The sequence below is a fragment of the Cygnus olor genome, chromosome 13 (genome assembly GCF_009769625.2).
Source record: "Cygnus olor isolate bCygOlo1 chromosome 13, bCygOlo1.pri.v2, whole genome shotgun sequence".
NCBI lineage: Eukaryota > Metazoa > Chordata > Aves > Anseriformes > Anatidae > Cygnus > Cygnus olor.
Genome location: NC_049181.1, coordinates 1,170,524 through 1,194,840, shown reverse-complemented (window position 1 = coordinate 1,194,840; position 24,317 = coordinate 1,170,524). Strand labels below are relative to the sequence as shown.

Here is a 24,317-nt window from a genome sequence, read left to right as displayed (position 1 = left end):
CATCTCCCCCAGATCCCTGGAGGGAAGCTCTTTGATTTAAACCCCAATTCCGAACTGAGCCAGCGCGTCAGCACTTGGCGCTCCAAGTCAATGAGCAATTTGTGCAAGGGCCAAAGGATAATTACAGCCCCTTCGTTCGGGGGTCGGGAACCCAGGGAGCAGCTCATGCCCAGACGGAGGTACCCTCCTCGCTCGAGCCCCTCGTGCCCATCTCCCTGAAATTCCCCTCTTGGGGCACAGCTCAGAGGGATGCTGGGTCAGGGTGGCAGCAAAGGGCAGAAACGTGGTGCTGGTTCTGCAGAGACACCCTGCAGGTGAACAACAGCCCAACAGACGTGGGCTCTGCTCACATGGCTGCAAGCCCCGGAACTTGCAGAGGATCACAGAAACGAGTTTAATGGGAGAGAAGTTGCTTTAATCTCACAAGGACTTCCAGCTGAGCTGGGCTTTGCGTGGTGATACAAAGCAGCACCTGCTGGGTGGGAGGTGCAGAAGTGGCCAAGTGCTGGGAGGCTGGATGGGAATGGAGGGTGGCTCAGAAATGAGGGGCTGGAGGCTTGTTTTTCCCTCTTTGCAGAGAGAGGTGAAGGTCAGGAGCTGCAGGTGGGTCGGGGATCTTTTCCTTGCAGAAAGGTCCTCAACTGTTTTTGGAAGAGACCTGCCTGGGACCGATGCCTTCCCTTCGGGATGGAGGAGCTTCAAGAGTTAGCTGGGGGGTCTGGAGGGAGGAAGAGCTGCTGCCAGGAGGAAGGCTTTGTCGCATCCAGGGTACCAGGAAAGAAGGGAATGAGAAAGCAATCACTGCAGTGGGGGTTGAAGGTTTTGGTATGGAAAAGATACACGAGCTTGCCTGGCCACAGATGAAGATAGTGGGAAGGCTGAGATGGGTAACACGGCCTCACCCTGCCCCTCACCCTCTGATTGTCCCCTGGGGTATTTGGGGTGGCCTGTCGTCATCCCCCAGAGACCTCAGGGCAGCCGGCCCTCCCCAAAAGCAGGGTAAGGGATGGAGGAGAGGATGCTCCGCTGCAGCCTCAGCCGGCTGTGGGAGCTGGGGGGTATGTAGCCTGACGCAGCTTCATCGCGGCAAATTTTAACCTCACGTAGATTTTGCAGCTCTGCTTGTGGCCTGCCTGGCAATGGGAAATGTGCTTACTTCAGCAGCCCCTTTCTTCTTTCTTTTATTCTGTTTTTAAAGAATAACTTTGTTTTCCTGTTCAGGAGCCAAATTTCACATGAGCAGCCTCGGCAGGGCAGCCGGGCTGAGCAGGTTCGTGCCTGGGGACATGCAGCAGGGCTCTGCCCTCTCCCTGTCCTTGTCCCTGTCCCAGTCCCTGTCCCGGTCCCTGTCCCCATCCCTGTCCCTGTCCCCATCCAGGCAGCGAGCACTCGGCCCAGGCAGGGGTGCAAAGCCCATCGAGGAGGCTGCTGCAGGGAAAGGACCATCTATGCAGCTCAGCCAGGCAGGGCCAGCTCCTCCAAGTCCTGCTGGAGAAGAATAATGTCTTCTCTCCACCCAGGTCTCCCATGCTCTTGGTGCTTGCTCTCCAGCACATCGGTGCACCCAGAGGAGAGGCAGAGCTCAAGGAGAGGCTGAAGGCTGGCTGCCCAAAGGGGATGCTGAGCACAGAGTCCTGGGGAGCGGGGCTGCTGCTCCTGGTGGCTCGGGGCTCGGCAGACCGAGGAAGGGAAGGAGCCCACGTGGGGCGAGCATCCGAATCTAAACTCACAGCCTTCCCCAGCTTCTGGATGCCTGCTACTCGCAATCTGCTCACAGGCAATTTGCAAATAAGAAAGGAAGTTTAAATTCAGTCACCAGAAATAGCTCATTTCTGGGTTTGCAAGTTGTCTGGGAGCTGCTCGCAGTTTTGTCATTTGCAGTTGGGTTAAAAAAAAAAAAAAAAAGCAAAATCCAACGGAGACAGAAAGCAGAAGTCTGGCTGAGGAACAGAGCTGAGCTTTGCGGTAGGGGACGTTGGGATGCTCTGGGCTAAAGCACCTCGGAGCTGTGGTCCCCAAGGTGCTGTGCTGGGGGGGAGGCGAAAACAGCCCCTCCCTGGCCATCTCTGGCCTGGCCATCGCTGCGGGGAGCTTTGCTGAGCCTCTCATTAACGGAAATAAATGGACAGGGTGCAGTGAGTGGATCAGGGCAGATTTATGGGGAGGGATTAAAAGAACTAAATAGACATAGTTTGGTGAAGAGACGTTTAAAGGAAAGGGCATGTGTGTATAGGGAGGGAGTGAAAAGTATAATAACAGTCTATAAATATTTGAAGGTGTAGGCACCAAGAAGCAGATTGATTTATTCCTGGCGATGTAAATGGGATGCAGTTAGAGAGGGAAGGATACACCACGGGGAGAAGCCGTGGATGTTTCCCTGCAGAAGGAGCAGGAACCCCGTCAGAACGCGCAGGGGAAGGCAGGTTTGGCCCAGGTGGCATCCTGTGCTCTGGCTCTGTGCCACTATGGGTCCTGGCCCCCCGTACCCGACCAGGGACACCAGGACACCCCCCCAGTGTCACATTCCTGGCCGAGCACGGCGCTGGGTGCCACAGCCCGGCTGGCAGCGCCGCGAAGGCGACAGATGGGAGCGAGGAAGGCTCGCTCCGCCGGTGCCAGGGTGAAAATGGCTCAGCTGCAGATGAATATTTCCAGAAGCCCCTTCTTCCTTGGTCGGTAATTACGAGCAGATTTTCTTGTGGATAAAAGGGAGGCTGGTTTCAAGAAAGAAATGACCCCGTGTGGGAAGAACTGATTCTTCTTGGAAAAGATGGTGCCTCAAGTGAGTTTAACTCTTCTGCTTCCTCCAGGCACGAGCAGATTCACTGCGTCCAAATCCCCGTCAGCCAGCTCCTGCAACCTGCAGCCATTCAGCGCAGGCATGGAGATCTGCTACGAAACGCCGCAGCCCTCGTGGCAGCCTGCGAGTCGGGAGGGCTGGGCTCCGCCTCACCAAAATCACCTCCCGTCTGCCAGGAATGGCAAGGAAAATTTATGAAACGGACGTGAAAGGCAAACAGGGCCTTGGAACTTTTCCCCAGTGTGAGAGAAGCTCTTGAAGTTTATTCACATAACAGCCATCTTATTAAAGAGTGTCTTGGAGAACTTTGAACAGCTTTCTATATGGAAACAAATCTGCCTCTATAGCAGCAGTTTTCTGTGTTTCTTTTGATAACGATAATGATCTTACATTTCTGTGCTGCCTTTCATCTTGCCGGATCTTAATGAGCTTTACAGACAAATGTGCAAGCTATACGCAAAGATCAATTCGCCCAACAATGACACGCAGCCGTGGCTGGGGTGGATGTGGCAGGTGTTTACACAGCCCGCTGCAGAAGCATTTCAAGCAGGAACGGAGGGGATTGGGTTTTGTTTTGATTTTTGTTATTTATTGAAAATGCAGGCAGCATTTTAGAGAAGCAGAAGTTGGCAGGCTAGAATTTGGCCGGGACAACAAAGTTGTCTCCCTGTCTTTCCTCTTGGAGCTGTTCCTCCTTTCAATACATATTTCACCCTTCCCAGTGCCAGGGAAGGGATCGCTTCCCAATAGCTAACGCTCCTGCATGGCATGGAGGCGGACAGCTTCAGCGCTCCGCTAAATATTTAATGCGTTTCATAGGAGGGGGACAGTGCCAAGAGGAGAGCGCCGTGCCAGAGCGCTGATGGCCAGTGCCCACGGTGCTCAGCTGAGCAGAGGCTGGGACAGAGCTGCATCCATCCCGGCCACCCTCAGCACCGCCTGCCTGTGGGTTTGCTCCCGTTGTTCCCATTATTTCACCTTAAAACCCCGAGTGATGCTGTGGGCACAGAGCTGGTCCCTCGTCAGCAGCTCCCGTCCCTGGCAGGGTCTTTCTGGCAGCCGTGGTGTTCAAGGGTAGAGGCATCACCTTGAAGGCAGGATGCTGCCTGTCTGGAGCCTCATCTATTCCCAGCCCATCAGGCCAAATTTAATGTTGCGGTGAGGAGCAGCGGTCCCTGAGCTGAGCACTTCTCCTCCCCATCCATCCAGGGCGTCATTTATCTCCTTCCCACCGCAGCGAGCCGAGGAGGCAGCCTTCACGTGAGAGGATGAGGCAGGAGCTAGGCTCATCCTAAGTGCCCCAGGCTTCTGTTTGGAGCCAATATGCTGAATAATGATCACAGGCCAAGGAGAAAGCTGCTGCTGTTATTACTCAGGTGTCACTTGCAGACCTGTGTCACTGAGGCTGGCCACCTCCTCCTTCTCCTCCTGTTTGAGCATCTCCTGCCAAGAAGTCGCTGCTCCTCCCCATCCTGTTGGCACTGTATCTGTGCGGCACATTCACTGTGCTTCCTGGGGACGTGCCACCTTGGTCAGCTTGTGGCCCTCCTGGGGACATGCCACCTTGGCAGGCTGTGGTCCGTCGGTTCACAAATTTTTTAAGCCACTTGTGGTTTCTGGGGAAGCAAATTCCTTTCCTCTCCTCTGTTTCTTTTCCTCTCAGGCTGACCACTCCTGATAGCCCTTTTATCCTCCTGGATCTCCATTTTCACCTTTTTGTTTTTGTTTTTGTTTTGGCTTTGCTTAAGTTAACCCTTCCTGTGCTGCTTGGAGTTTGTGCAGCCGTGCTGGCTCAGTGTGTTTTATTTTAATAGCACTCCTTGCCGTACACTAGCTGGCTGCCTCAGTGCAGTGCCCCCTGTAATGTCTGTGCCACAACAGCCCATAGCAGGAGCATCCCCCCCGGAGGTTTCTCAGGTCGTGCCTCACTCCCTTGCTCGCTCCTGAGGATTTCAGCTCGCTGCAGTGTGAACGAATGGATCTGGGTTTAAATCCAGAGCAAGATCCCCGCTGTGCATGGTGGCTACAGATAACAGCAGAGGGGAGCCGGAGGCACCCTGATGGGTTTTTCCCCCGAGGTAGGGACGCTGGCACAGCACCGTCCCCCAGTTCCTGGCAGGAAAGCTGTAATCTCCCTCCATCCTCAGAAACCTCCAGGAGAGATTGATGGAAGCCCAGGTCAGCCATTAGTGACCGCTGCATAAATCACCCTCATTAGCCGAGCTCCCTTGGCAAGGCGTGCTGATGTATGGGCCTGCTATGTCTGCGAAGCATTAAAAAATCACGGCTGCATACCTGGGACAGCCGAGGATCCCTGCTGCACGAGCACCTTGTCTGCAGGAAGAAGGGATGGATTCTCCTTCTGGCCCTTCCTTTTGTTGTCTGCAAGTTTTTATCCCTGCCATGAACCACCTTTTTTTTTTTTTTTTTTTTTTTTTTTTTTTTTTTTTTTTATCAATTCCAGACTGTTTGGGGCTGGCTACTGAGATGATTAACAGAAGCAAAGGGGAACCCACCTGGGGTGGCAGCTCTCAAAGAGAGGAAGTGCCCTGAGCCTGAGCAGACATCCAGCCCTCCGCAGAGCCAAAGGCATCGGAGCGAGCTATCGTGAGAGCATTTCCCAGCGGCAGGGCTGTGGGAAGACTCTGGCTTTCTCTCTGCTCATCTGGAGGCCTGACACGGCACATGTTGCCGGGTCCTGCTGTAGCTGGGCATGTGCGCTGCCTGCTCCCCTTCCCCTGGAAGAAAATCCAGGTCCCGCTCTGCAAGGCAGGGTCGGACCTCACCTAGGTGCAGCGTGTCTGGCGGGTGTCCTGGGGCTGTGGTGGGGCGATGTGCTGGCATCGTGGGCTTTGCTCAGCGATGTTTTGCCAAGGAAACCCCTGAGTATGTAAGGTGCTTGTTCGGGACCCTGCACCTCTGTCCTGGTGCCCAGGGCTCGAGTGGTGTGGACATGGCCCAGCTTTGGTTTGAAGGAGCGAGGGAAGGGCTGCGGGGGAATGAGCACATGTTACATCCATAGGGATGGGGAAGGCATGGGGAGAGATGAGCTGAATGCTGATAGGAATTCATCAGCCACTGCTGAGTGACAGTAAGGGACACAAACAGCGCTCGTGTGAGGGCTTGTTCCTGGTGGCGATGCTGGAGAGGCTATCTGGGGAGGGCCTGTGGGTTCGGGAACCATCCAGTCCACAACTGGGCTCAAGTGACTGTTTGTATGGTGGTTGACGTGATTGCTGTGTGAAGAGCAGTGGCCCTATGGCTTCTGTGGGTGTCCTGTGCTTGCAGCTGCTGGCTCCCACTCAGTAATGGGCAGTGCCATGAAATCAGGCAGTCCGCACAGCCCAAAGCCCCATATTGCCAGGATGAGCTCTCTGGTGCACCAAACGTATGTGTTTGGGTAAGTTGTGTAGCATTTTAATTTGTGATGCCTTTCTAACTAGGGCCTGGAGAGGCTGACGACTGGCAAGAGGCTTTGAACGGGTTGGGTTCGAGTTCACAGCTTGGTGAACCACAGCTGGGTCACGGCTACATGGCTGGGGGCTGAGTGCCTGTGGCTTGGGCAGGATCCGTGCCAGGCCCCCAGTGCCAGGGGACAGAGCAGTGGGTGGGAGCAGGGGAGCCCCCTGTGCCTTGGCAGCCTCGGGGTGGGCAAAGGGCTCATGTCCGGCAGCCCAAGGGCAGGGGCTGGGCCAGGGAGGAGATTTTTGTCAGATCCCCGTCCTTGCTGTGCATGTGAGCAGGGCTGTGACTCATGCAGCCCCGCAGGAGCAGATGTGTGAATCGAGGTGAGGCTGGATTTAGCCAAATGCTTTCCCCCTGGAAGCAGAGAAGCCTCCCTTCTGCCTTGCCTGCATGGCTGGTGTCTGTATCATGCTCTAGATGTGGCATCGCCCACCCCAGGAATAGATGTGGTCATACTTGGAACATCTCGAATGCGCCTCTCCCCGCTGAGCGCGGCTCTGGCAGTGCCATCCGGTAAAAAAGTGCTCTTCGTCTTGGGCTGCTCGTCCCCCCCCAGCTCCTGCAGCAGCCAGGTGAATGTCACCATCCCCTTCTACAGACAGATAGGGAGCTCACAGCCCGTGGCGAGTCAATGTCAAAGCAAGGGTTGCAGCCTGGAGAGCCAGCCCATCCACTCCTCCCCGCAGCATTTATTTCTCTCCGAGCAGCATCCACCCTGCGTGAGAGCAGCGCCATAAAGAACAAATAAAGTGCTGTGCAAGCCAAAGGAAATGGCATCATTTAAAAATATGCACAAGGTTAACGGGCACAGGGACGGCACGGTGCCTGTGGATGGATGGTAGGAGAGCTGGCAGATGAGACCCGAAGGGCTGCAGAAGGTAAGGCTCTACCGGCAAATTCATCCAAGTGCATAAGTCACGAGCGAACCTGGCTGCTTACCCCGTTTAAGGACTGTCCCTGGGCCAGGGCCACAGGTTGTGTTGGTGCTGCCGTGTCCCCAGGGCCTGGTGGGTTCTCCCCGGCCCCGCACAGATTCATCCCAAGCAATTAGCTGGGAGTGATGCAGCTCCGACCCTTCCCCAGCTGGATGAGACGGAGAAGGGGAAGCGCTCCAAGGTGCTCTGGGGCCTCAGTCTCCTGGGGCTAAGGAGCAGAACTGAGGGATTTTTAGAACATTTAAAAATGTTTGCTCTCTCAGCCCCACCGGCATGGCCTGAGGCATGTTGCCTCTCCAAATTAGGCCACTGTCAGGTTTGCCGACTGAGTGCTGAGTTTCCATTTAATTTTCATCACTGTGTTCACTGACAGCAGCCCGGCATGGATACCTGGAGCAGGATATGGAGCACCTGGGCAGAGCTTGCTCTGGCTGCTGGCTGCTGACACCGAGCCCCTGGGAATATTCAGGCATGTGAGAAGCAGCCGGGATGCTCCTGCAGCCAGGGCTTATGGAGCTGGAGGCAAACCTTAGCTCTGCCACGGCCTTTCTTCAGCTTTGTGGGGAAAGCAGCTCTGCCTTTGGCTTCCTTGGACAAATATTTTGATTCCCCACACCTCACGTCCAGGTGAATACCCAGGCTTGTCCCTCGTGCAGCCTCATGCCCAGAGCACCAGTGCAGTGCCCAGCAGTGCCCTGCGCTCTCCACGAGTTGCTGGTTGTCTGTGCTTGGGTCAAGTGTTCCTCTGCCCATCCTTGCTCCCCCCGTCTCTGAGACAGGGCTAATGATATCCAGGTGGTTTCCCAGAGAGCTCTTTTGTTATAAACAAGGGTTGGCTACGAGGACCACATGTCCTAGGGGTCTCTGTGTGTGCCTGGACTCTTTGTTGGAAATATTTTGCCTTGGCCACGCTTACAAAGAAGAGCTTTCTGTGGTGGTAGCAAAACATGCCTGAAGCTGCAGGTGAGCACCACGGGGGAAAAGGACCGTCTAACACGGGAAACATTGGTAGAAGGGAGCTCAGACAAGTTTCTGTCACCCAGGGCAGTTTTCCACCCCAGTGCCCAGGCTCTGGGGTGCCACTGACACTGCTCTGAGCTGGTGGCTGAGGGTCTGGTGACGAGGGAGCCATGGGCAGGGGCTGTGTGGGTGATGGGTGGGCTTCCCTTCCCAGCCCCTTATTGCCTGACCTCCTGCTTCCTCCCCGCCCGGCTCCCCCACCTCACCTCGCTCATGGGAACAGCTGGATGGGACCTAATTTTTGCTTGCTTTTGGAGAACCAGCGGGTCCTGTAGCCAGTAAAAACATTTGCAGAAAAAATAGTAATAGATCTGCTTCCCTTTCGTCAGGGTGAGGAGGGGAGCTCTGATGTGGAGGTTTCTTACGCAAGATGAAGGAATTGCTGTCTCTAAAAAGGAGAACCCAGCGTGTGAGCGAGCTGGAAGGGTGCTGACACCTCCCAGCCCCCTGGAAGCAGCCCAGGGCTTGTGGGGAAGGCCTCTGGCTTCCTCGGTGGCGCTGGGCTTTGAATGGTTATTCCTCTGAAACCAGCACTTCTGTTTAGTGGTTTTCCCTTAATAAAAGAAGCTTTCCCTCTGCAAGGATGTCATTGCTGAGGAATTATTGATGGGCCTGGTCTTGATATCCTTCAAAAGTTGTCTGTTCTCCAAGGCTGTGCACATGGACGTGTGAGCTCAGCCTCCCCACGCTGGTGCTCCCCGAGCCCAGGCTTTCCCAGCTGACCCCGTGCCCCTGCTGCTGGGGCTGGCTCCAGGGGTCCTGCACGTCCCCTCCAAAGGCTCTGGTCCTGGTTGGGTTTTGGGGCCACCAGCATCTTGCCGAGGTATTTACGTGTGTGTCTGACCCGGTTCCTGCCGGGTGCGACTCCTGGCTCGGCTGCTGCCAGCCGCGCACTGCTGGGATGGGGTCAGCCGAGCCCCAGGCGGGAGGCAGCACCCCCACTGTGCTGGGAAGGGTTGGGAGCATCCTGTGGTTTGGACGACATCCGTCTGTCTGTCTGCCTTGCTCCAGGCCTTCGTGCCACTGGATTAGTAGCTACACCTCTCCAAGCGTTGACTCAGGCGGGGCTGTCATCTCCAGCAGCCACTGGGCACTGTCGGTGGAAGTGGATTTCAACGCTCATTAATCCCTGGCTGGGTTGGACTCCCTCCTTCGGCTGGTTTTTCCAGGAACCTCATCCAAGCATAATCTCCTCGCTGGGTTTGCAGTGGTTTGGCAGCGACTGGTATCCTTCTTCTTCCTCCCCCTTGCCCACTCTTTGCCCTTTCGTTTCTCGGAGCCGCCCCATGTCCTTTACCTTTCTCTTTTTCTGGTTTTCCTTGCTGACTAGGCACACTAGGAATGAAACGGGTTTCTTTCCCGGTTTTGACCCTTCTGTGGAGAAGTGGGGGATGAGCTCATTGTGCACCAGAGTTTCAGCTCAGAGGAAGAAGAGGAGCACAAAATGCATCCCAGAAATGCTCGTGTGCATCTCCAGCCCCACACCCCAGCACCATGTGGGGCATGCACCCACACAGCATTCCCACAACTCAAATCCCCTCGGCCCCCATACAAGCACCACTCGCTGCTGCTGCCAGCTCTGCTGCCTCGTGCCAGGCTGGGTCTGGCTGTGCAGAAACCTGCACTGTGCAGCAACGCCCAGGGTTTTGAGGGACAAGGAAAACTCCTGGTTCAAGCGGCCCTGGGTAAAGCATCCTGCCTTGGCGGAGACATCTCCTTCCAGACACAGTGCCCTCCCCGGTGATGCCGTCTGTGTTGACCAGAGACCACAACCAAGGAAGAGGACTGGAAACGGGGCGTTTAAATGAAGAGCACAACAAAAAATATTTGTTGGCATCACAGCTGAGGAGGGATGGAGAGTGAGCTGCAAATACTTGTAATGACTCAAATTCCCTTCCCTTGCCTGAGGCTAAGAGCGAGGTAGCTGGGCAAATTTTAAAAGTTGTCAGCATGCCAGACTAGTTTTCTTTTTTCAGAGTTCTCAGTAGCATTAGGTGAGACCTGAAACGTTCCTCCTGGAAGCAGGGGAAACGCTTCCCCCTTGCGAAGAGAAGCGTCCCGTTGTGCTTTGCAGCTGCTGCTGTTGTGGGGTCAGCCCTCGGGCTGCGGCAGTCACGGCAAGGAGCTGCCCCCATGCACTGCACTGGGGGGGGGGGGGAGCCCCGGATGTCTGGGGGCCAATGAGTCAGCGTGAAACACACAGGGACAACGCACACCCCAACCTCAAACAGAATATTTATTTTTGGCTTTAGGTGACGACATTCCTGCTTTGGCCCCCTTCCCTCTGCATTGGAGAATTAATCCCAGAGTGAAAAGCCCAAGCACTGTGTGCTGAAAAGGCCCGGTTCAGTTAAGTCTGGGCTCAGCCTAAATTTGCAAATAGTTTCCATCTCGCTGGAACTGCTGTTTCCAGTCAATGGGGGTTTCACTCCGGTAACACAGAGTCCCCAAACTGGTTAACAGGAGAGTTCCTGCTCTTCCCTGGTGCTGCTCCGCGGTGAATCCGCCCGCCCTGGAAAAGTTTAAGTCAAGAGTGAATATTTCTCTGCGAGCCTTGCCTAGTTTAAACAATGAATTCTGGGAAGTGCCATGGCATATGTTCTGCAGAAAATCAGAGTAAATGACCACAATGATTCCCTCTGGCTTCATGCTCTGTGAAGCTATTGTTTGCAATGTGTTGCATGGGTGTTTAGCTTGGCCCAGCGTGTCATCCTCTCTCCGTTCTTTGAATAGACTCTGCTGGAGGAACGACTGGAATAAGCCTGTTCTGTATTTGCTTTTGGCATTAATTTTTTTTTTTGTTTGTTTGTTTATTTCTTAGGGATTATTTTAAGGACCTCAAGGTCTCCGCAGCTCGCGGGGCCGGCCCAGCACATGTGGTGCACGGCTGTTCCCCCCGCCCCAGCCCAGAGCCGTGGCTCAGGAGGTGGAGGAGCCCCGGGGCAGCTCACGTCCACCCTGGTCCCAGCAGGGCCGGGGGAAGGCATCCTCCCCGGCTGGCCAGGCCGATTCCCAGCAGCCGTCCCTCCGAGGCTCCCGCAGGACCGCCGGTGCTGGGGAGTCTGGCACGGCCCCAGGCAATCTGCTCCAGCGATTTGCTATCCTTAGAAAGGCTTTTGTAAACACCAATCTGGATCCTTTTTGCTGCAATTTAAGACTATTGTCATCTGCCCCGCCGAGGCAGACACAGCTTGTTTGCTCTGATGTCTGAAGTGCTGTGAGAAACCTCAGCTCTCAGCAGCCCCTGGTCCTGTCCGGCCCCGTGGGGGCACCCAAGTGAGGTGGCCCCCCGGGGAACGTCCCCACCCCACCGCCAGCACCACAGCAATGGGGCAACCCCAACCCATGCCTGCAGAAGAGGAAACTGGGCTCAAAGAGCCAAAAAGAAAGTTCAGAGCTGTCAGCAAGCCCGCGAGCTCCCACAGGGACCCCAGAGGTTTCTAGACCTATGATGGCACTTGGAGGAGGTCACGTCTGTCTGGCTGGCAGGATCCAAGCAGGGGGGAAGGTGTGTGATCCTGAGGGCAGGAGCAGGGCTGAGGCTCATGGTGAGCACGAGAGCAGGGGTCCCTCCGCCAACAGCGAGGGCAAGGAAGGGAAGGAGCAGATGGGGAAAAGGAGGGGCAAGGCAGAGAATGACAAGCGAGAGAGTGGATGTGTAAGAAGGAGCTGGGAGGAGAGCAAGATGGAGAAGGAGCTGTAATTAGGGCAGGTTTAGTATGCATGAATTTTGCTGGGTTTGCAGCAGGAGGCTTGCCCAGCAGCTGCAGAAATGATTTATTACATGCTCACTACATTTGCCCTGTAGGAAGGTAAATAAAATGTACACACCGTCCCATTTACTCAGACAATCGAGGGGATGTGACCTAATTTCTATGTTACTAAAATGTTTTCCTCCCCAGGATTGGACCCCTGGGAGGAGGCGAGCGCGCAGTTCCCCCCGCAGAGCTGCACAGGAGTTGCATTTATCTCCCGTGCCCTTGTCAGAGGGAACTGCAAGCATCCCGACTGCTCGCACCCAGCCCTGCCTGCTCCTCCTGCCCCCCGGGGGGGCAGTGACCCGTGACAGCACGCTGAATGTGAAGGTGTCAGGCTGAGCGCTAGGGAAATCCACCCGCACCATCTGCACGTCAGGCCGGGCGATGCTCTCCCTCTGACGGCGAGATGAGAGAGGCAGGAGCCGGCGGCAGCATCTGGCTTACACATCTGCTGGTGCTGCCCGGGCTCGGCACAGCTGGCAGCACCGGGACGGGGCTCGGAGCCGTGCAGGGAGAGCAGAGCCCGTGTGGTTGCGGCAGGTTGAGGAGCACAACGGGGCCTCCTGCACCCAGGGTCTGCCCTGCCTGGCACAGCCCAGGCTGCGATCAGTGTTCTGACCCCCAGATGTGCTGAATGTGCAGCATTTAGCAACAAGGTTCCTGTTTCTGAATATTTTTTCCACCCCTTTTCGTGACCCTCCTCCAGCCTCCCCAGCAGCCCTGGTCGTGCTGAGCCACGGGGACTTGCTGCAGATGCTGGGCAGTGAGGGGCTGGGGCAGGGGCACACGGCCAGCCCGGCCCACCAGCAGTGAGCTGGGCGTGGAGCAACCCTCAAGCTCAGGACCCTCTCCTTGGGATTTGAGTTCAAGGACTTTGCCATGACATATTTCTGGTCTATAATTGTGAGCTGCTTCACACCCAGCGAACAGGGACAAATCCTGCCTCCGGGATGAGCAGCAGCGAGCCTGCCGGAGCCGCTTCCCCTTCTCCCTCTGTTCACCAGGCTCGGGACTCCTTCCCTGGCTCTGCACTCATGGTCCCTCCTGGAGACTGCAGACAAAAACCTAATTGCATGACATAAATTATTGCAACTCTCCAAATAAAAGCCCAGGAAAAAAAGGCTGTGGCTGGATGGACACTTGAGGGCTATTAGAAGATGCATAAATTCTTTTCCTTAGGTTTTACATTTTTACATGTCTAATTACGGTGAAAGGAGCCTTTCAAGGGCTGCTCAACTGCCAGGGCACTCAGAGGCCCCTGGCAACTGGAGTGGGAAGAGGTGGCGGGGTCGGCCCTCCCGTTTACCTTGGAGAGAGCCTGGGGCTAAACAAATGCCAGGGGCTTGGGAAGAAGCTGGGGGAGAAACCGCTGCATTCCCCTGGGTCTCCCCCGGGAACCCGTCTGGCTGCCGGGGCGCCCATCACTCCTAGGACTACTTGTACACCATCAAAGCCCCTTTTTATTTATCTGATGCTCCTTGAGCATCTTTCAAACTTTAATTAAGTGCACCTCGCAGGGGGTGTCCTTTACCCTTGTTTTACAGGCAGACTGAAGATGAAATGAGCAGCGTTTCTGAGGTGGGTGGGATCGCAGGCGGGACGGGGAGAAAAGTGCTTAAACGGAGAGAAATGCACGGGGTCAGGGGGCAGGAATGCCCCGGGCTCAGCGCACCAGCCCCAGCACCCAGCGCATAACGAGCCGCTGCGATAATTAGGGCCAATTTATACTTCCAGGTCCTGGGGTCACTCCGGCTTGTCATCGATTTTTAGGTAGGTGATAAACGGCCTGGAAGCCGAGCTGCTGGGATAGCAAGGGGAAGATCCCGTTGGAGAGGGAGCTGGTTTTCTGTATGTGAAGGCAAAAAGAGATCCAGGGGAGTTTTGTTGGTCTGTCTGTGAACTTATCCCCGCCGCTCCCGGCGATTTGTCACTGCCAAGCCCAGTGGGCTGTGGTCCGGCCGGGGCTGGCTGCATATCCCATCCCGCTGTCCTGCCTGGGGGGGGATTTTGTCCCTGGCTTGCAGAGCCCTGCTCGCAGAGGCAGATCCTGCTGCTACTGGCAAGCACGGCAAAAGCTTAAATATATTTGCTCCCTCACTTCTTTGCAAACTGCTCCAGCAGGTAGAACCGTTCCCAGCTCCACTCCCCTAGCCCAAAGAAAACAACTGCAGGAGGCAGTGAAGTGTGTGCAGCTTCTCAAGCTCTGCTTGGGCAGGAGAAAGCAGCCCAGCTGCTGCTCCAGGAGAGGCAGAAGAGCAGCAGCAGCCCAATGTGCCGCCCCAGCCGTCCTTTGGGTGCTCTCCGGCTGGGTTTGATTGCACTGATATGATCCCACTCCAGATACGCTGCTGTATCTGGAGCCCAGCTCTGCTTCCTGTAATTAAAGGTGTCAAGTTATGCCACGGACTGAATTCAGCAGTAGCAGCTAATTTCTTCCTAAGTACATTAAATTGTCCAGGCTGGGAAGGGTCATGAAATTACAGCCTCTGCAGGGTGAGGGTATGGTGGTGCTCTGAACTTCTTAGTCTGAGAAGTGCCCTTCTTTCTTCTAAACAGGTCTGAACCAAATTGAAAGTGATGTGTCTGAGGAGAATCACTATGATAAGGGCTAAAATGCTTGGCCTGTGGCTCTGGCCCATCTGCAGGCCTTGCACCTGGTTCTCCCCGGACACGTCCCCAAACAGCAGCTGCTCAGCCTCAGGTCTTGGGGTTTCTCAGCAGCTCTGCAAGGAAGCGAGCTCCCTCACTGCCTTCCTGGCATCCTCCGTGTTGCTTTAGGTGACATCCCCACCTTCCAGAAACCACCCCTTGTCCTAATGGGGACCCAGCTGGATGTGTGCAACCCAGCCGTTTCTCCCAGCAGCTGCAGTAAAGAGCCTGAGCCTCGGCAGGGCCATGGGAAACAGCATTTCCAACAGCAAATAATCTCGTTTATAGAAGCCCATGTTCGCAAACTGGAAATGCAAAATCCATCAGGCGCCAGTGAGCCCCCAGGGAGCCCAGGTACCCATGCCCATGCCTGCCGAAATGCTGTGCTCAGCCCCTCCGAATGCTCAGCACATCACCTCTGCCACAGAGCATTAGTGAGGATGTTCCTGCTGTGCCACTGAAAATATCAGAGAGGAGAGGGAAGGGCAGCTGCCTGGTGGTGGAAAAGTGACTCCCTGCATCCCAGAGAGCCGCTGCCGAGCTGCGGCATGGCTGCCTCGTGCCTGGAGAAGCCCCTCTCAGCAGCCAGTCACTGGGTGGTCTGCCTCTTAATTACAGGGTTAATGCAATGGTACTATCAGGAGAAGTTTCTTAACCTGATAATGAGTAGGAAGCAGCTGTAGCTTGGAAAATGTAATAATTGCAGAGTGGAGCAATGTAATTATAAGGTGTGTATCAACTGCCTCCATGTTTACTTAGGGAAGACTAAATCCCCTCAAAAGCAGCAGCGGGCGCAGCAGCCGGCTCTGGTCCACGTGCGGGGAAGGGGTGAGCAGGGGCCAGCAATGTCCTGCTCTGCTGTGCTGGGGCTTGGACCGGGCTGTGCCCGTGGCCCCTGCCCCGTACCATCCCCTCCCTGCCTGGGAAGGGCCAGCAGCAGCCCCTGCCCACGAGCTGTGAGCCTTGGGCCTCCCTGCAGCCTCCCACCGCTCTCCCGTGCTCCTCCCCCACCTACCTGCACACCAGGCACTTTTCCCTCTGTGGTCTCCATGCCAAAGAAAATTTCCTTTAGGTAGAAAAACTGCTTCCCTTTCATGCCCTGGAGGCAGAATAAGCACATGAATGGAGGTGCGCATCCCATGCAGAAAAAGCATCGCTGAGTCTGCCTCGCACTGAGCACAGACCAGGGCTTGTTGGCTGGAGTCAGGGGTGTAGGCACGGCAGAAGGTGTGCTCGAACACACGTGTGCACACCGTAAATCCCTCACCACCAGCAGACGATCAGCTAAGGCACACCGACACGGCAGGGCCATCACTCACCCCTCCTGCTGCGGCTACCAGACAGTGCCTGTTAATCTGTCGCACAGCCAGGGTTTATCATTTCTGTCCAACAGTCCCTAAATCAGGGCAAAACTCGCTCTGGAGCGGGCCTCGCCCTCGCCATCAGGCAGGAGAAGAAGCCACCAGCACAGGAGGCCGTGCGCTCCCCGCGCTGTGGGCAGTGCGACACACGGCTCTGGGGCAGCTTCCTCCCACGTGCGCTCACGTGCTGCTGTGCATGTGAATCTTCTCCCACATTCTCACTCCGATTCTGGGAAAAGACTTTTGCCAACTGTTTTTTCCCTTAAAAAACAGAGTTTTGGCTCAAACAAAACATTTGGTACGTTTTGCTGGGTGTACTCAATTATTCTCTCTCTCCCTCTCTCTTTTTTTTTTTTTTTTTATTTAAAAAAGATGAAATATGCCAATATGGAAAATAAAACTGGGTCAAGTTTTAAATGAATTACAGTAATACCAGCTCCGAAGCACAGTCAGACTGTTTCATCAGCCCTTCACAATGCTCTCCTTGAGATCCAGGCACAAAGGCAGAGCCTCTCCAGAAACGTGTTTCTGGGCTTCATTGCCTGTGCAACCTTTGCAAATGTCGTTCTTTGATCTTTAATAATTACCCTTTGCTAACGCGTTTGTGATGTGATGAATGCGATTGAGAGGAGCAGAGCAGGGTGAGAAGAACCCTTACCTTTCTCTTGTCAAGGTCCTCCAGTCAGGGGCTGTGATCTGCTCCTTCTGCCGCCGCAGCCGTCAGCCATGCTGCCACATGCCTTGTGCGGCAGTTAGGGCCCTGTCACGCTCCGTGATGCCTCCGATTGAGAGGAATCCTCCCTTCTGCATGAGCTAATTAATGGCAGGACATTCTTCATGACCCCGCATGATCCCCAGGCACCCCACTTTTGGGGAGCATGGTGCTTTGCCCCATGGAGCTTTGCTCCGCGGAGCTTTGCCCCGCGGTGCTGGCTGGCAGTGCTGGCAGATGTCCGCCTGGTCACCGCTCTGTGCCTGCAGCTCTTCCATCCCTGCCCTGGCTGAAGGCAGAGACCTCGATACAGAGCCCAGGGGAAGGGATGTCAGATCATCTTGCACAAGCATGAGACACCCCGAAGGACACAGAGCTGAGTTCACCAGGAGAGAAGGGGAGGAGGGAGCGGCTGTGCGGGAGGCAGGAGGGGCAGCACCCAGAGCCACAGGGCTGTTGGCACTGGAGAGGGGCCTGGTTCCTTCCAGCAGGCTCCTTCTGCATGCAGATCCCCCCATCTGAAGCCTCTGCCCTGCAGCAGGTGACAACAGTGCTCTCTGTGAGCAGCGCTGTGCTGGGACAGGCGTTTTCTCAGGATGGGAGAGTTTGTCCTCTGCTGAGCGCCTGCTCTGCACGCAGTCAGCAGCATCTGTGCAGGAGCAGGTCTGACATATAAAATCCCATGTGCCTGCATGAGGCCTCAGCGTGTGCAAAGGAGGGTCTTCTTTGGGCCAGCTTCCGCAGTACAATTTTTATTTGAGCATCCTCTCTTCCCGGTGTCTTTAGTTGAGCTCAAGCTCTTCATGCTGAAAATCAGCAGTGGAGATTAAAGCTGTGTTTGCAAACGGTTGGTACTGCTAAATCAAAGCAAGCGGATTAGCAAAACCATTTGGCTTCTCAGTTCTGCTTCTCTGCCATGACCGCAACACGGAGCCCAACAACTCCGCTAATCCACGAGCCAGCCCTGTCCCAGGGACAGCCCGCTCCCTGCCAGGCGGTGCGGGGCTGCAGCCCCAGGTCCTGTCCCTCCTTCCCCCTCTGAACACTGACTCCCAGTTAAAGAAAAGGTATGTCCTCAACGTTCACCCACGGCTTTCTTTCCCCTTACTTTATTAAAATTATTCATATCAACAGGGAGATTTTTATATATGCCAAAGGGAATACAAGCAGCAGGCCCTGGAGTTCTGATGGCTTTCCATTTCCATTACGTGCCTCTGCTTTTAGAGGCTTAAAGCAGTGCTTGCCACAGGAGAGGATGCACTCAGCCCCCGTGCTGCTTTTCCGTGTCTGAACGCCTGATTTCACCGTGTTACTTGCTTTTAGCAGAGTAACTCCCTGGATATCATGGAAATGAGCTTTGCGACCTCATCTGCTGAGGGAGTTTGTCTCCACTGCCACCTTGAGATGGACTACTTCAAGGAGCTCCAAGCAGACCAGACCCTTTTATGCCTCCCCTGTATCTAACCCACGTGGCAGCACAGTGCCAGGGAAATCCACCGTGGATCATCTGCCCTTGAAGCCTTGAGAGGCTTCAGACCATCACCCGCTAGAGAATGCCCGTTCCCCAGCTGGCTCCTGACCCCAGCCTGAGCACACAGGTGCTTTGTGGTCTTGCAAAGCCTATAAAAGCAGTGGTAAACCTCTCAGCACAGGGCATTTTTTTAAGAGAAACTACTTGGTCATCTCAGCTTCAAGCCAGCCCAGCAGCTACCTCTGGTGCTTTAACTTGCGTGCACCCCAAGGAGAGGCTCTTTGCTTCACAGGCTATGGCTTATCAGACTGCTCTCGTATTTGGCCTCTCCTGATGCTGGCAAGGGTGCCCCTTTTCCCTGGAAGTAGCAGCTATCAGCCTCTGATACAATGCCTGCAGCAAGCACTCGCTAGATATCAATATATATATATCAATACATGCGTGCATGTTTGAGTGCGTGTGTATTTTTATGTATATATATATAGAATCAATAAAAAATTAACTTTTAAGCAGCTGTAATACAATCTGCGTCATTTTCAGGAAATGTAGCAAGTGTTAAAAGCTTAATGGGCAGTGGAGGAGTGGATTTAAGTGAGTTGTTTGCAGACTTCAGCATGTGGGACGAGAGGGAAATCAAGGAGAGAGAGAACAGAAATTTAGAGGGATTTGGAGATGCTGCCTCCAGAGCTGGTAATGAATAAGAATGAAGAGCCTGAAACACCGGGCTGCCTCCTAACATGGGCCTGGCACCCGCTCTGGTATCCGCTTTCATTTTATGCTGTAGTTACCTGTTCCCCTGTTCCGACCTCAAATACAACACCGATTCCGATGGGAAGGTTGAATTAAATCAGCTGCTCGGCTCCTCAGGATGGGCGCTTTCCTCCTCCCGCTTTTCTCACCCTGGAGATTTCAGCACTGCAATTCAAACCTTTTTTCCTACCCTGGAGATTTCAGCAGTGCAACTCAGACCGTTGCAGACGGACGTGGGGACCGGCGCGGGTTCCCCGGGGAGGTGCAGGGAGGATGCCAGCCAGGCGCGACAGGGCTGCCTGGCAGGAGCAGGGTTTTACAGCATCTCCGCAACCCTGCTGCAGTCCCACGCTCCAGTTTGTGTCCCCAGGCTCCAGCCTGGCAGAACTGGAGGAGGCTGGGAAGGGGCCACGTGAGGTGGGTGGCACAGAGCAGTGGAAGACAGGAGCTGGGGGGCTCCCATGGTGGGCTGGGGATGGCACCAGGGAGGATGGTCCTGAAGGATCTGTGGGGAGGGACAGGGGAGCATGGCAGGGCTGCTGCTCCTGGGGGCCTTCTGCACTGCTGTGGACCCAAACCAGGAAACCAGAGTCCAGCAGGGCTCTGGGGCTGCCGCAGGACCCAGGTCCTGGCCATGCGGCTGTGGCTGTGGGTGCTGCATGGCTCTGGCACTCTGTGAAGATGCAGCTGTATTGACATGGTGGTTTAATGCTTCAGGGCATTGCCTTTAGTGCTGGTAGGGAGGAGGGGTGGTGGCAGGTATGATTTCTCAGAGGATGGGCCATTTAGAAGGCAATGGCTTGTCTAATCCAGTCCTTGGGGAAAACTCTGGGGGCCGTTGTACAGCCACAAATATTACTGAGGCTTTGACACCAGCTTGCACCCATCACGGTCCATGCCTTGCTTTTCTGCTGCCCCTCCTTTTCTTCCCCCAGGCACTTCTCTCTGCAAACTCACCTGAGCCTCAAAAGATCCCTTTTCACCTGTTGTTTGGCACGACCCAGGGCTCATCTTCCCTGCACGGCCAGCATGGGAAGGGTTAAAAGCCTTCTTCCCTGGAGGCTACGCTTCACTTGATAATATCATCAGCTTGTGACAGTGTTAATGTGGGGATCAGGTGCACCAGGCGGCCTGCATTACCCTGGAGAGAGATGAGTTGTGTCCGGAAGAGCCAGGACTGGCTACGTGGCGTAATTGCCCCAGGGCCTGATGATGGCTCCCTGACCCCTTCCCTCTTAATAAACCATTAGCTGCCCCACCGCCCAGCCTCCTGTTGCATGAGCATCCCCTTCTCCATCCCCTTCTCCTTCGTGGCCATATCCATGGCCTCCGACCACATCCCTGTGCCTCCAGGCACTGCCTCGGCCGAGCAGGCTGCTCCATGTGCCCCAGGAGGCGCAGCCTCTCCCGCACAGCTGGGATGCTGAAGACAGGCGAGCAAGCAGCACCCTTCACCGTGACCACCCTGCTGCCCCCTCAGCCCTCCCGCACCCTCTCCCTGCCTATTTGACACACTGGGAAAATTTTTCAATATATATTCAAATCGCTGCGGCTGGCAGGGAGCTGAGGCTGCCACCCCCTGCTCCTTCCTCCCATTCGCCCCCGTGCCAGGGCAGGTCCCAGCAGAAGCCCCCTGCCCACCCTGGGAGCCTCTGTGGGAAGGGGCTAGGGAGAAACAGGGCAGTGGAGGGGCAGGAAAGATCATTTCTGCAACTCTGCGTTTTTAAATAAACAAGTAAAAGATGAACAGGGATGGGATCGGAGGGGAACGCTTTCAGATGCGTTTTCTGTGAGTGCTCGAGTACACAAAGCAGACCAGCACGGGGAGTTAGTCCCTATCTCCCTTGTCCTGCATTTTGCCAATAAACATATCTGCAGCCGCCGTGCTGGGTAGCACGCTTTCGCAGGGCTCTGTCAAACTTCTCCAGCAGAAACTTATCTGCTCTGCTCATTGCTGGTTATTTGTATTCTACTGGTGCCAGGAGCGTGTTCGCTGCAGGGCATGGCAAGAAACCTCCCTGCCTTCAACCAGAGCTATCAAAGGAGAAATAAGCCCTTCCTCACGGAGCTGTGCCCCGTGATTTAAGCACCAGGAGCAGCAGAGACCAGAGCTGTGCACGGCCCCGACCTCCCGCTGCCCGCAGCCTCCCCGTGCTGTCCTCGCTCCTCCAGCACCTTCTGGGCCTCCACGTGCCTAGGGGGCCAAGATTTCATCTTCTCGCCATCAGCAATTCTTGGCCTGGCTCTGCCACCTCCCCTGGCTCCAGGTGATGCCAGCAGAGAGGGCAGAGCTCTGCTGGGGCTCTCAGCATCCCCAAGAGCTTCGAGCACCTCCGAGCCATGGTGCAGGATGCACACAAGCAAAACAGCAAGCTCCGAGCATCCCCCGCTGGGGTGAGTGTGCGCAGGGGCCGTGCCTGCTCCCCTCACACCGCTGTGCGAGGGACTCCAGATGCTGTCAGAACCAAACTTTTCCCAGTTTCTCCTCCTCTTTGGACATGATTTGCCTGAAGGATCTTGCCTGGGGACCTTGCACATCATCTCTTTGGGGCTGTGCCCCCCCCTCCGCTGAGGTCCCTTTTCACGTTTCCATCTCAGCCCCATGGCTGGCCCTGTGCCTTCTCCAGCTGGCTCAATTTTCCCCCATCGCTGCATGGGACCATAATTATTTTAGACTAAACCTCTGTGTTTCATTCCTCCATCACCAGGCCTTGCTTTCCTCCCTTCCTGCTCCTCGTTCCCTCCCCTTTTGCTGGCCACTGCCAAGCCCGCTCCGTCTCGCCCTGCCCCTGCTCCCACACTCCCCAGCACCTCCGTGTCCTTCCAGGCTGCTCCTTTGCTCCTGGCCCCGAGCTCCCGACTTCTCCAGCCACTGCTCTCCGACAGCTGTGATGTATCGGTGACAAGCTCCCATTGTGTTCTGCTCTCACACAACAATAGATACTCCTGTCTGTTTATACAAGTTTGAATTTGTCCATATAAATACGGTGTGGAGGAAACAGTAGACTATAGATTGCATGCTGACAGCTGAAAGATTAAGGGAATCCATTAACTAAACCAACTGCCTGGAAATCTTATGCAGAACATACACCTGAAAGCTATTATTGCTGTCCTGTCATACTACTTTATCTCTTTATTTAGGACCCTTTTTGTTTGGTTGAGTTTTTTTTTTTTTTTTTTTTTTTTTTCCTTCCCCCTCTAATAATGTAAACTTGTTCTGGAGTAACAGAGGAGCCCTTGATTAAGTATCTAAGTATTTTCTGCTGAAGAATTTATGAACTCTGAGCCAGCACTGTCCTTGCCAGATCCCATGGAGTGTAAGGGGAGGGGGCACTTGCCTGTCTCTGGGCTTGTGCAGTGAATGGCCTTGGATCAGGTTTCCTTGCAATGAACTGTTTGCATTGCTCTCATGGGCGACTCTGTCTCACTTAAATATCTGGCTGCACTTAACCTTTTTTCACCTGAATTCTCTCCATCACTCGAGCGCTCCCCGCCCCTACCTCTCCTGCCAGCTTTCTGCTCTACAATAGCAGCCCACCCTCAACTTTACAAGTGTGCGCAGCCAGTCGGCTTTCCCCGAGCCTCGGTGATCCTGGCTGTGATACTGTTGAAGTTTTTCTGTTCTGGTCTATTCAGGTTTTACACAATGCTCGTCACCATAGTATCTGTGCAAGCGCCCTGCTCTCCGCCGAGCGACACGCCTGCTCCTCTTTCTGGTTGTCCTCGCCTCCTCGCCCCACGGGTGCAGCGGGGTGCGAGGGGAGGGAGGGTTTTTTCTGTGCACCTTGCTGGGCGCTGGTGTTCGAGAGGGAAGAGGAAACGTGTGGCTCTTTGAATGTTCAGCCTTGTGAGCCTGAACAGGACTGCTCGCTTGTTAACACGCAGCTGAACTGCAGCCTCGCCGGCTGCAGGTTGCCTTCCAGCATGCGAGGTGCAGCCAGAGGAGTTTGTACAGACCAGGGGCTGGTTTTGGAGGCTGTCTAGGAAATCACCCACAGGTTGAAACCCTGCTCATCCCCTTTCTCCTCATCCCTGCTTTCATATCCCTCTCCTCTGGTGGCTGAGCCCTGCCAGTTGCATTCCAGAATTGATTTTGTGGTTATCAGGGTGATATCGGCACCCGTACACTCAGGCTGTGCTACGTACCTAGGACTGGGATTCTGTCCTACAATTTCTTTTTACTGTTTTTGCTGCTTTTCTCCTTCTTTTGAAATCCCAGGGTGGGGGAGTGCATAGAAAAATAAATATTATGGACAATGAAAACACAACCTGCACAAGTGTAAGACTTTTTGACTGCTGCGGTGGTGGCAGCAGCGCTGGGCTCCCCCTGCCCCAGCCCCCTTCCCTGGGGATGTGCGAGGCTTTAATCCTGTCCTGAGCAAAGAATAAAATTTCAGCACTGGCCCATGGGCTGGGAGCACGGCATGGCCCCACTCTCCTCCCTGCTCCGCCCTCTACATCAGGACTCAGAGCTGGAGCTCGCAGCACCCCACCAGACTGTGGGACTTGGGTGTGTTCGGGGCTTCTGCTTTGAAGCCATTTGTAGGATTTCCTGAAGGATGATGTGTCTGAAGGCACACACTGATGTCCCCTGGGAGCCCTGCAGCCCTATGACGGGGTTCCCCAACCGGGTGTAAATGCAGGTGCAGAGCTGCCTCCATCCCAGCCTGTGTCCCTCCAGGAGCATCCCGGGGCCAGGAGCGGGTCAGCCTGGCTGCTCTGCTGGGAGGCTTCGCCGCCAGGCAGGAGAAAGGTCTGGAGCTGGAGGGGTGAGCAGTGTGCTCACTTCCCCAGCCCATGTAAATCAGCTCGCAATTGTGCCAGAGGAGGCTCCGTGTGGCTCGAGCTCATTTGGGCTGTGCTTGGGGGAGATGGCAGAGGTCGGAGAGCCGAGTTGCCAGGCAACGCTCCCCGGATATTAGGAAGATAAATCCTGTAATAATGGAAAGCACTGATACTTTCTGTGCCCAGTGTTCATTTCTTTCTTCCTTGGGGGTTCTGCTCTCCTGGATCCCAGCTGAGGCATCGGGGAGCAGAACGCCCCTTTTGATGCCCCGAAGGAGTGGGGGGTTCGGCTGTCTGGTGGGGCAGGGGGCTGTGGGCAGGAGGCGGGGTCGGGCTGTGGGCAAGAGATCTGGGGACAGGCACTTGGTGGACGGGAAGCCCAGCTTTTCTGGGGAAAGGGATGTCGGGAGAGGCAAATTCCTTATCGCTGGACACATCCTCCTCGTGTACCACTTGGTTCTTGCAAACATTGGTGTGTTTGCGCTGCGCCTATCTCAAAGCGAGCGCGCTCCAGCCTCTCCTCCGGCTGTAGGGCCGCGTTTGGATTTGCACGTGGGGTGTATTTGGCGTGCGAGCGCTCCGTGCAGCCAACCCAGGGCTGGAGGCGGCAC

The 24,317-nt window shown here is 55.2% G+C and overlaps 1 long non-coding RNA gene across 1 annotated transcript; it reads left to right on the top strand.

Moving 5' to 3' along the window:
* Positions 1-393: 393 nt before the first annotated feature.
* Positions 394-1,706, top strand: LOC121077530. Its single transcript, XR_005824109.1, has 3 exons — positions 394-603; positions 1,222-1,270; positions 1,379-1,706. It is a non-coding gene; the product is annotated as an uncharacterized LOC121077530 (long non-coding RNA).
* The last annotated feature ends 22,611 nt before the right edge of the window (positions 1,707-24,317 follow it).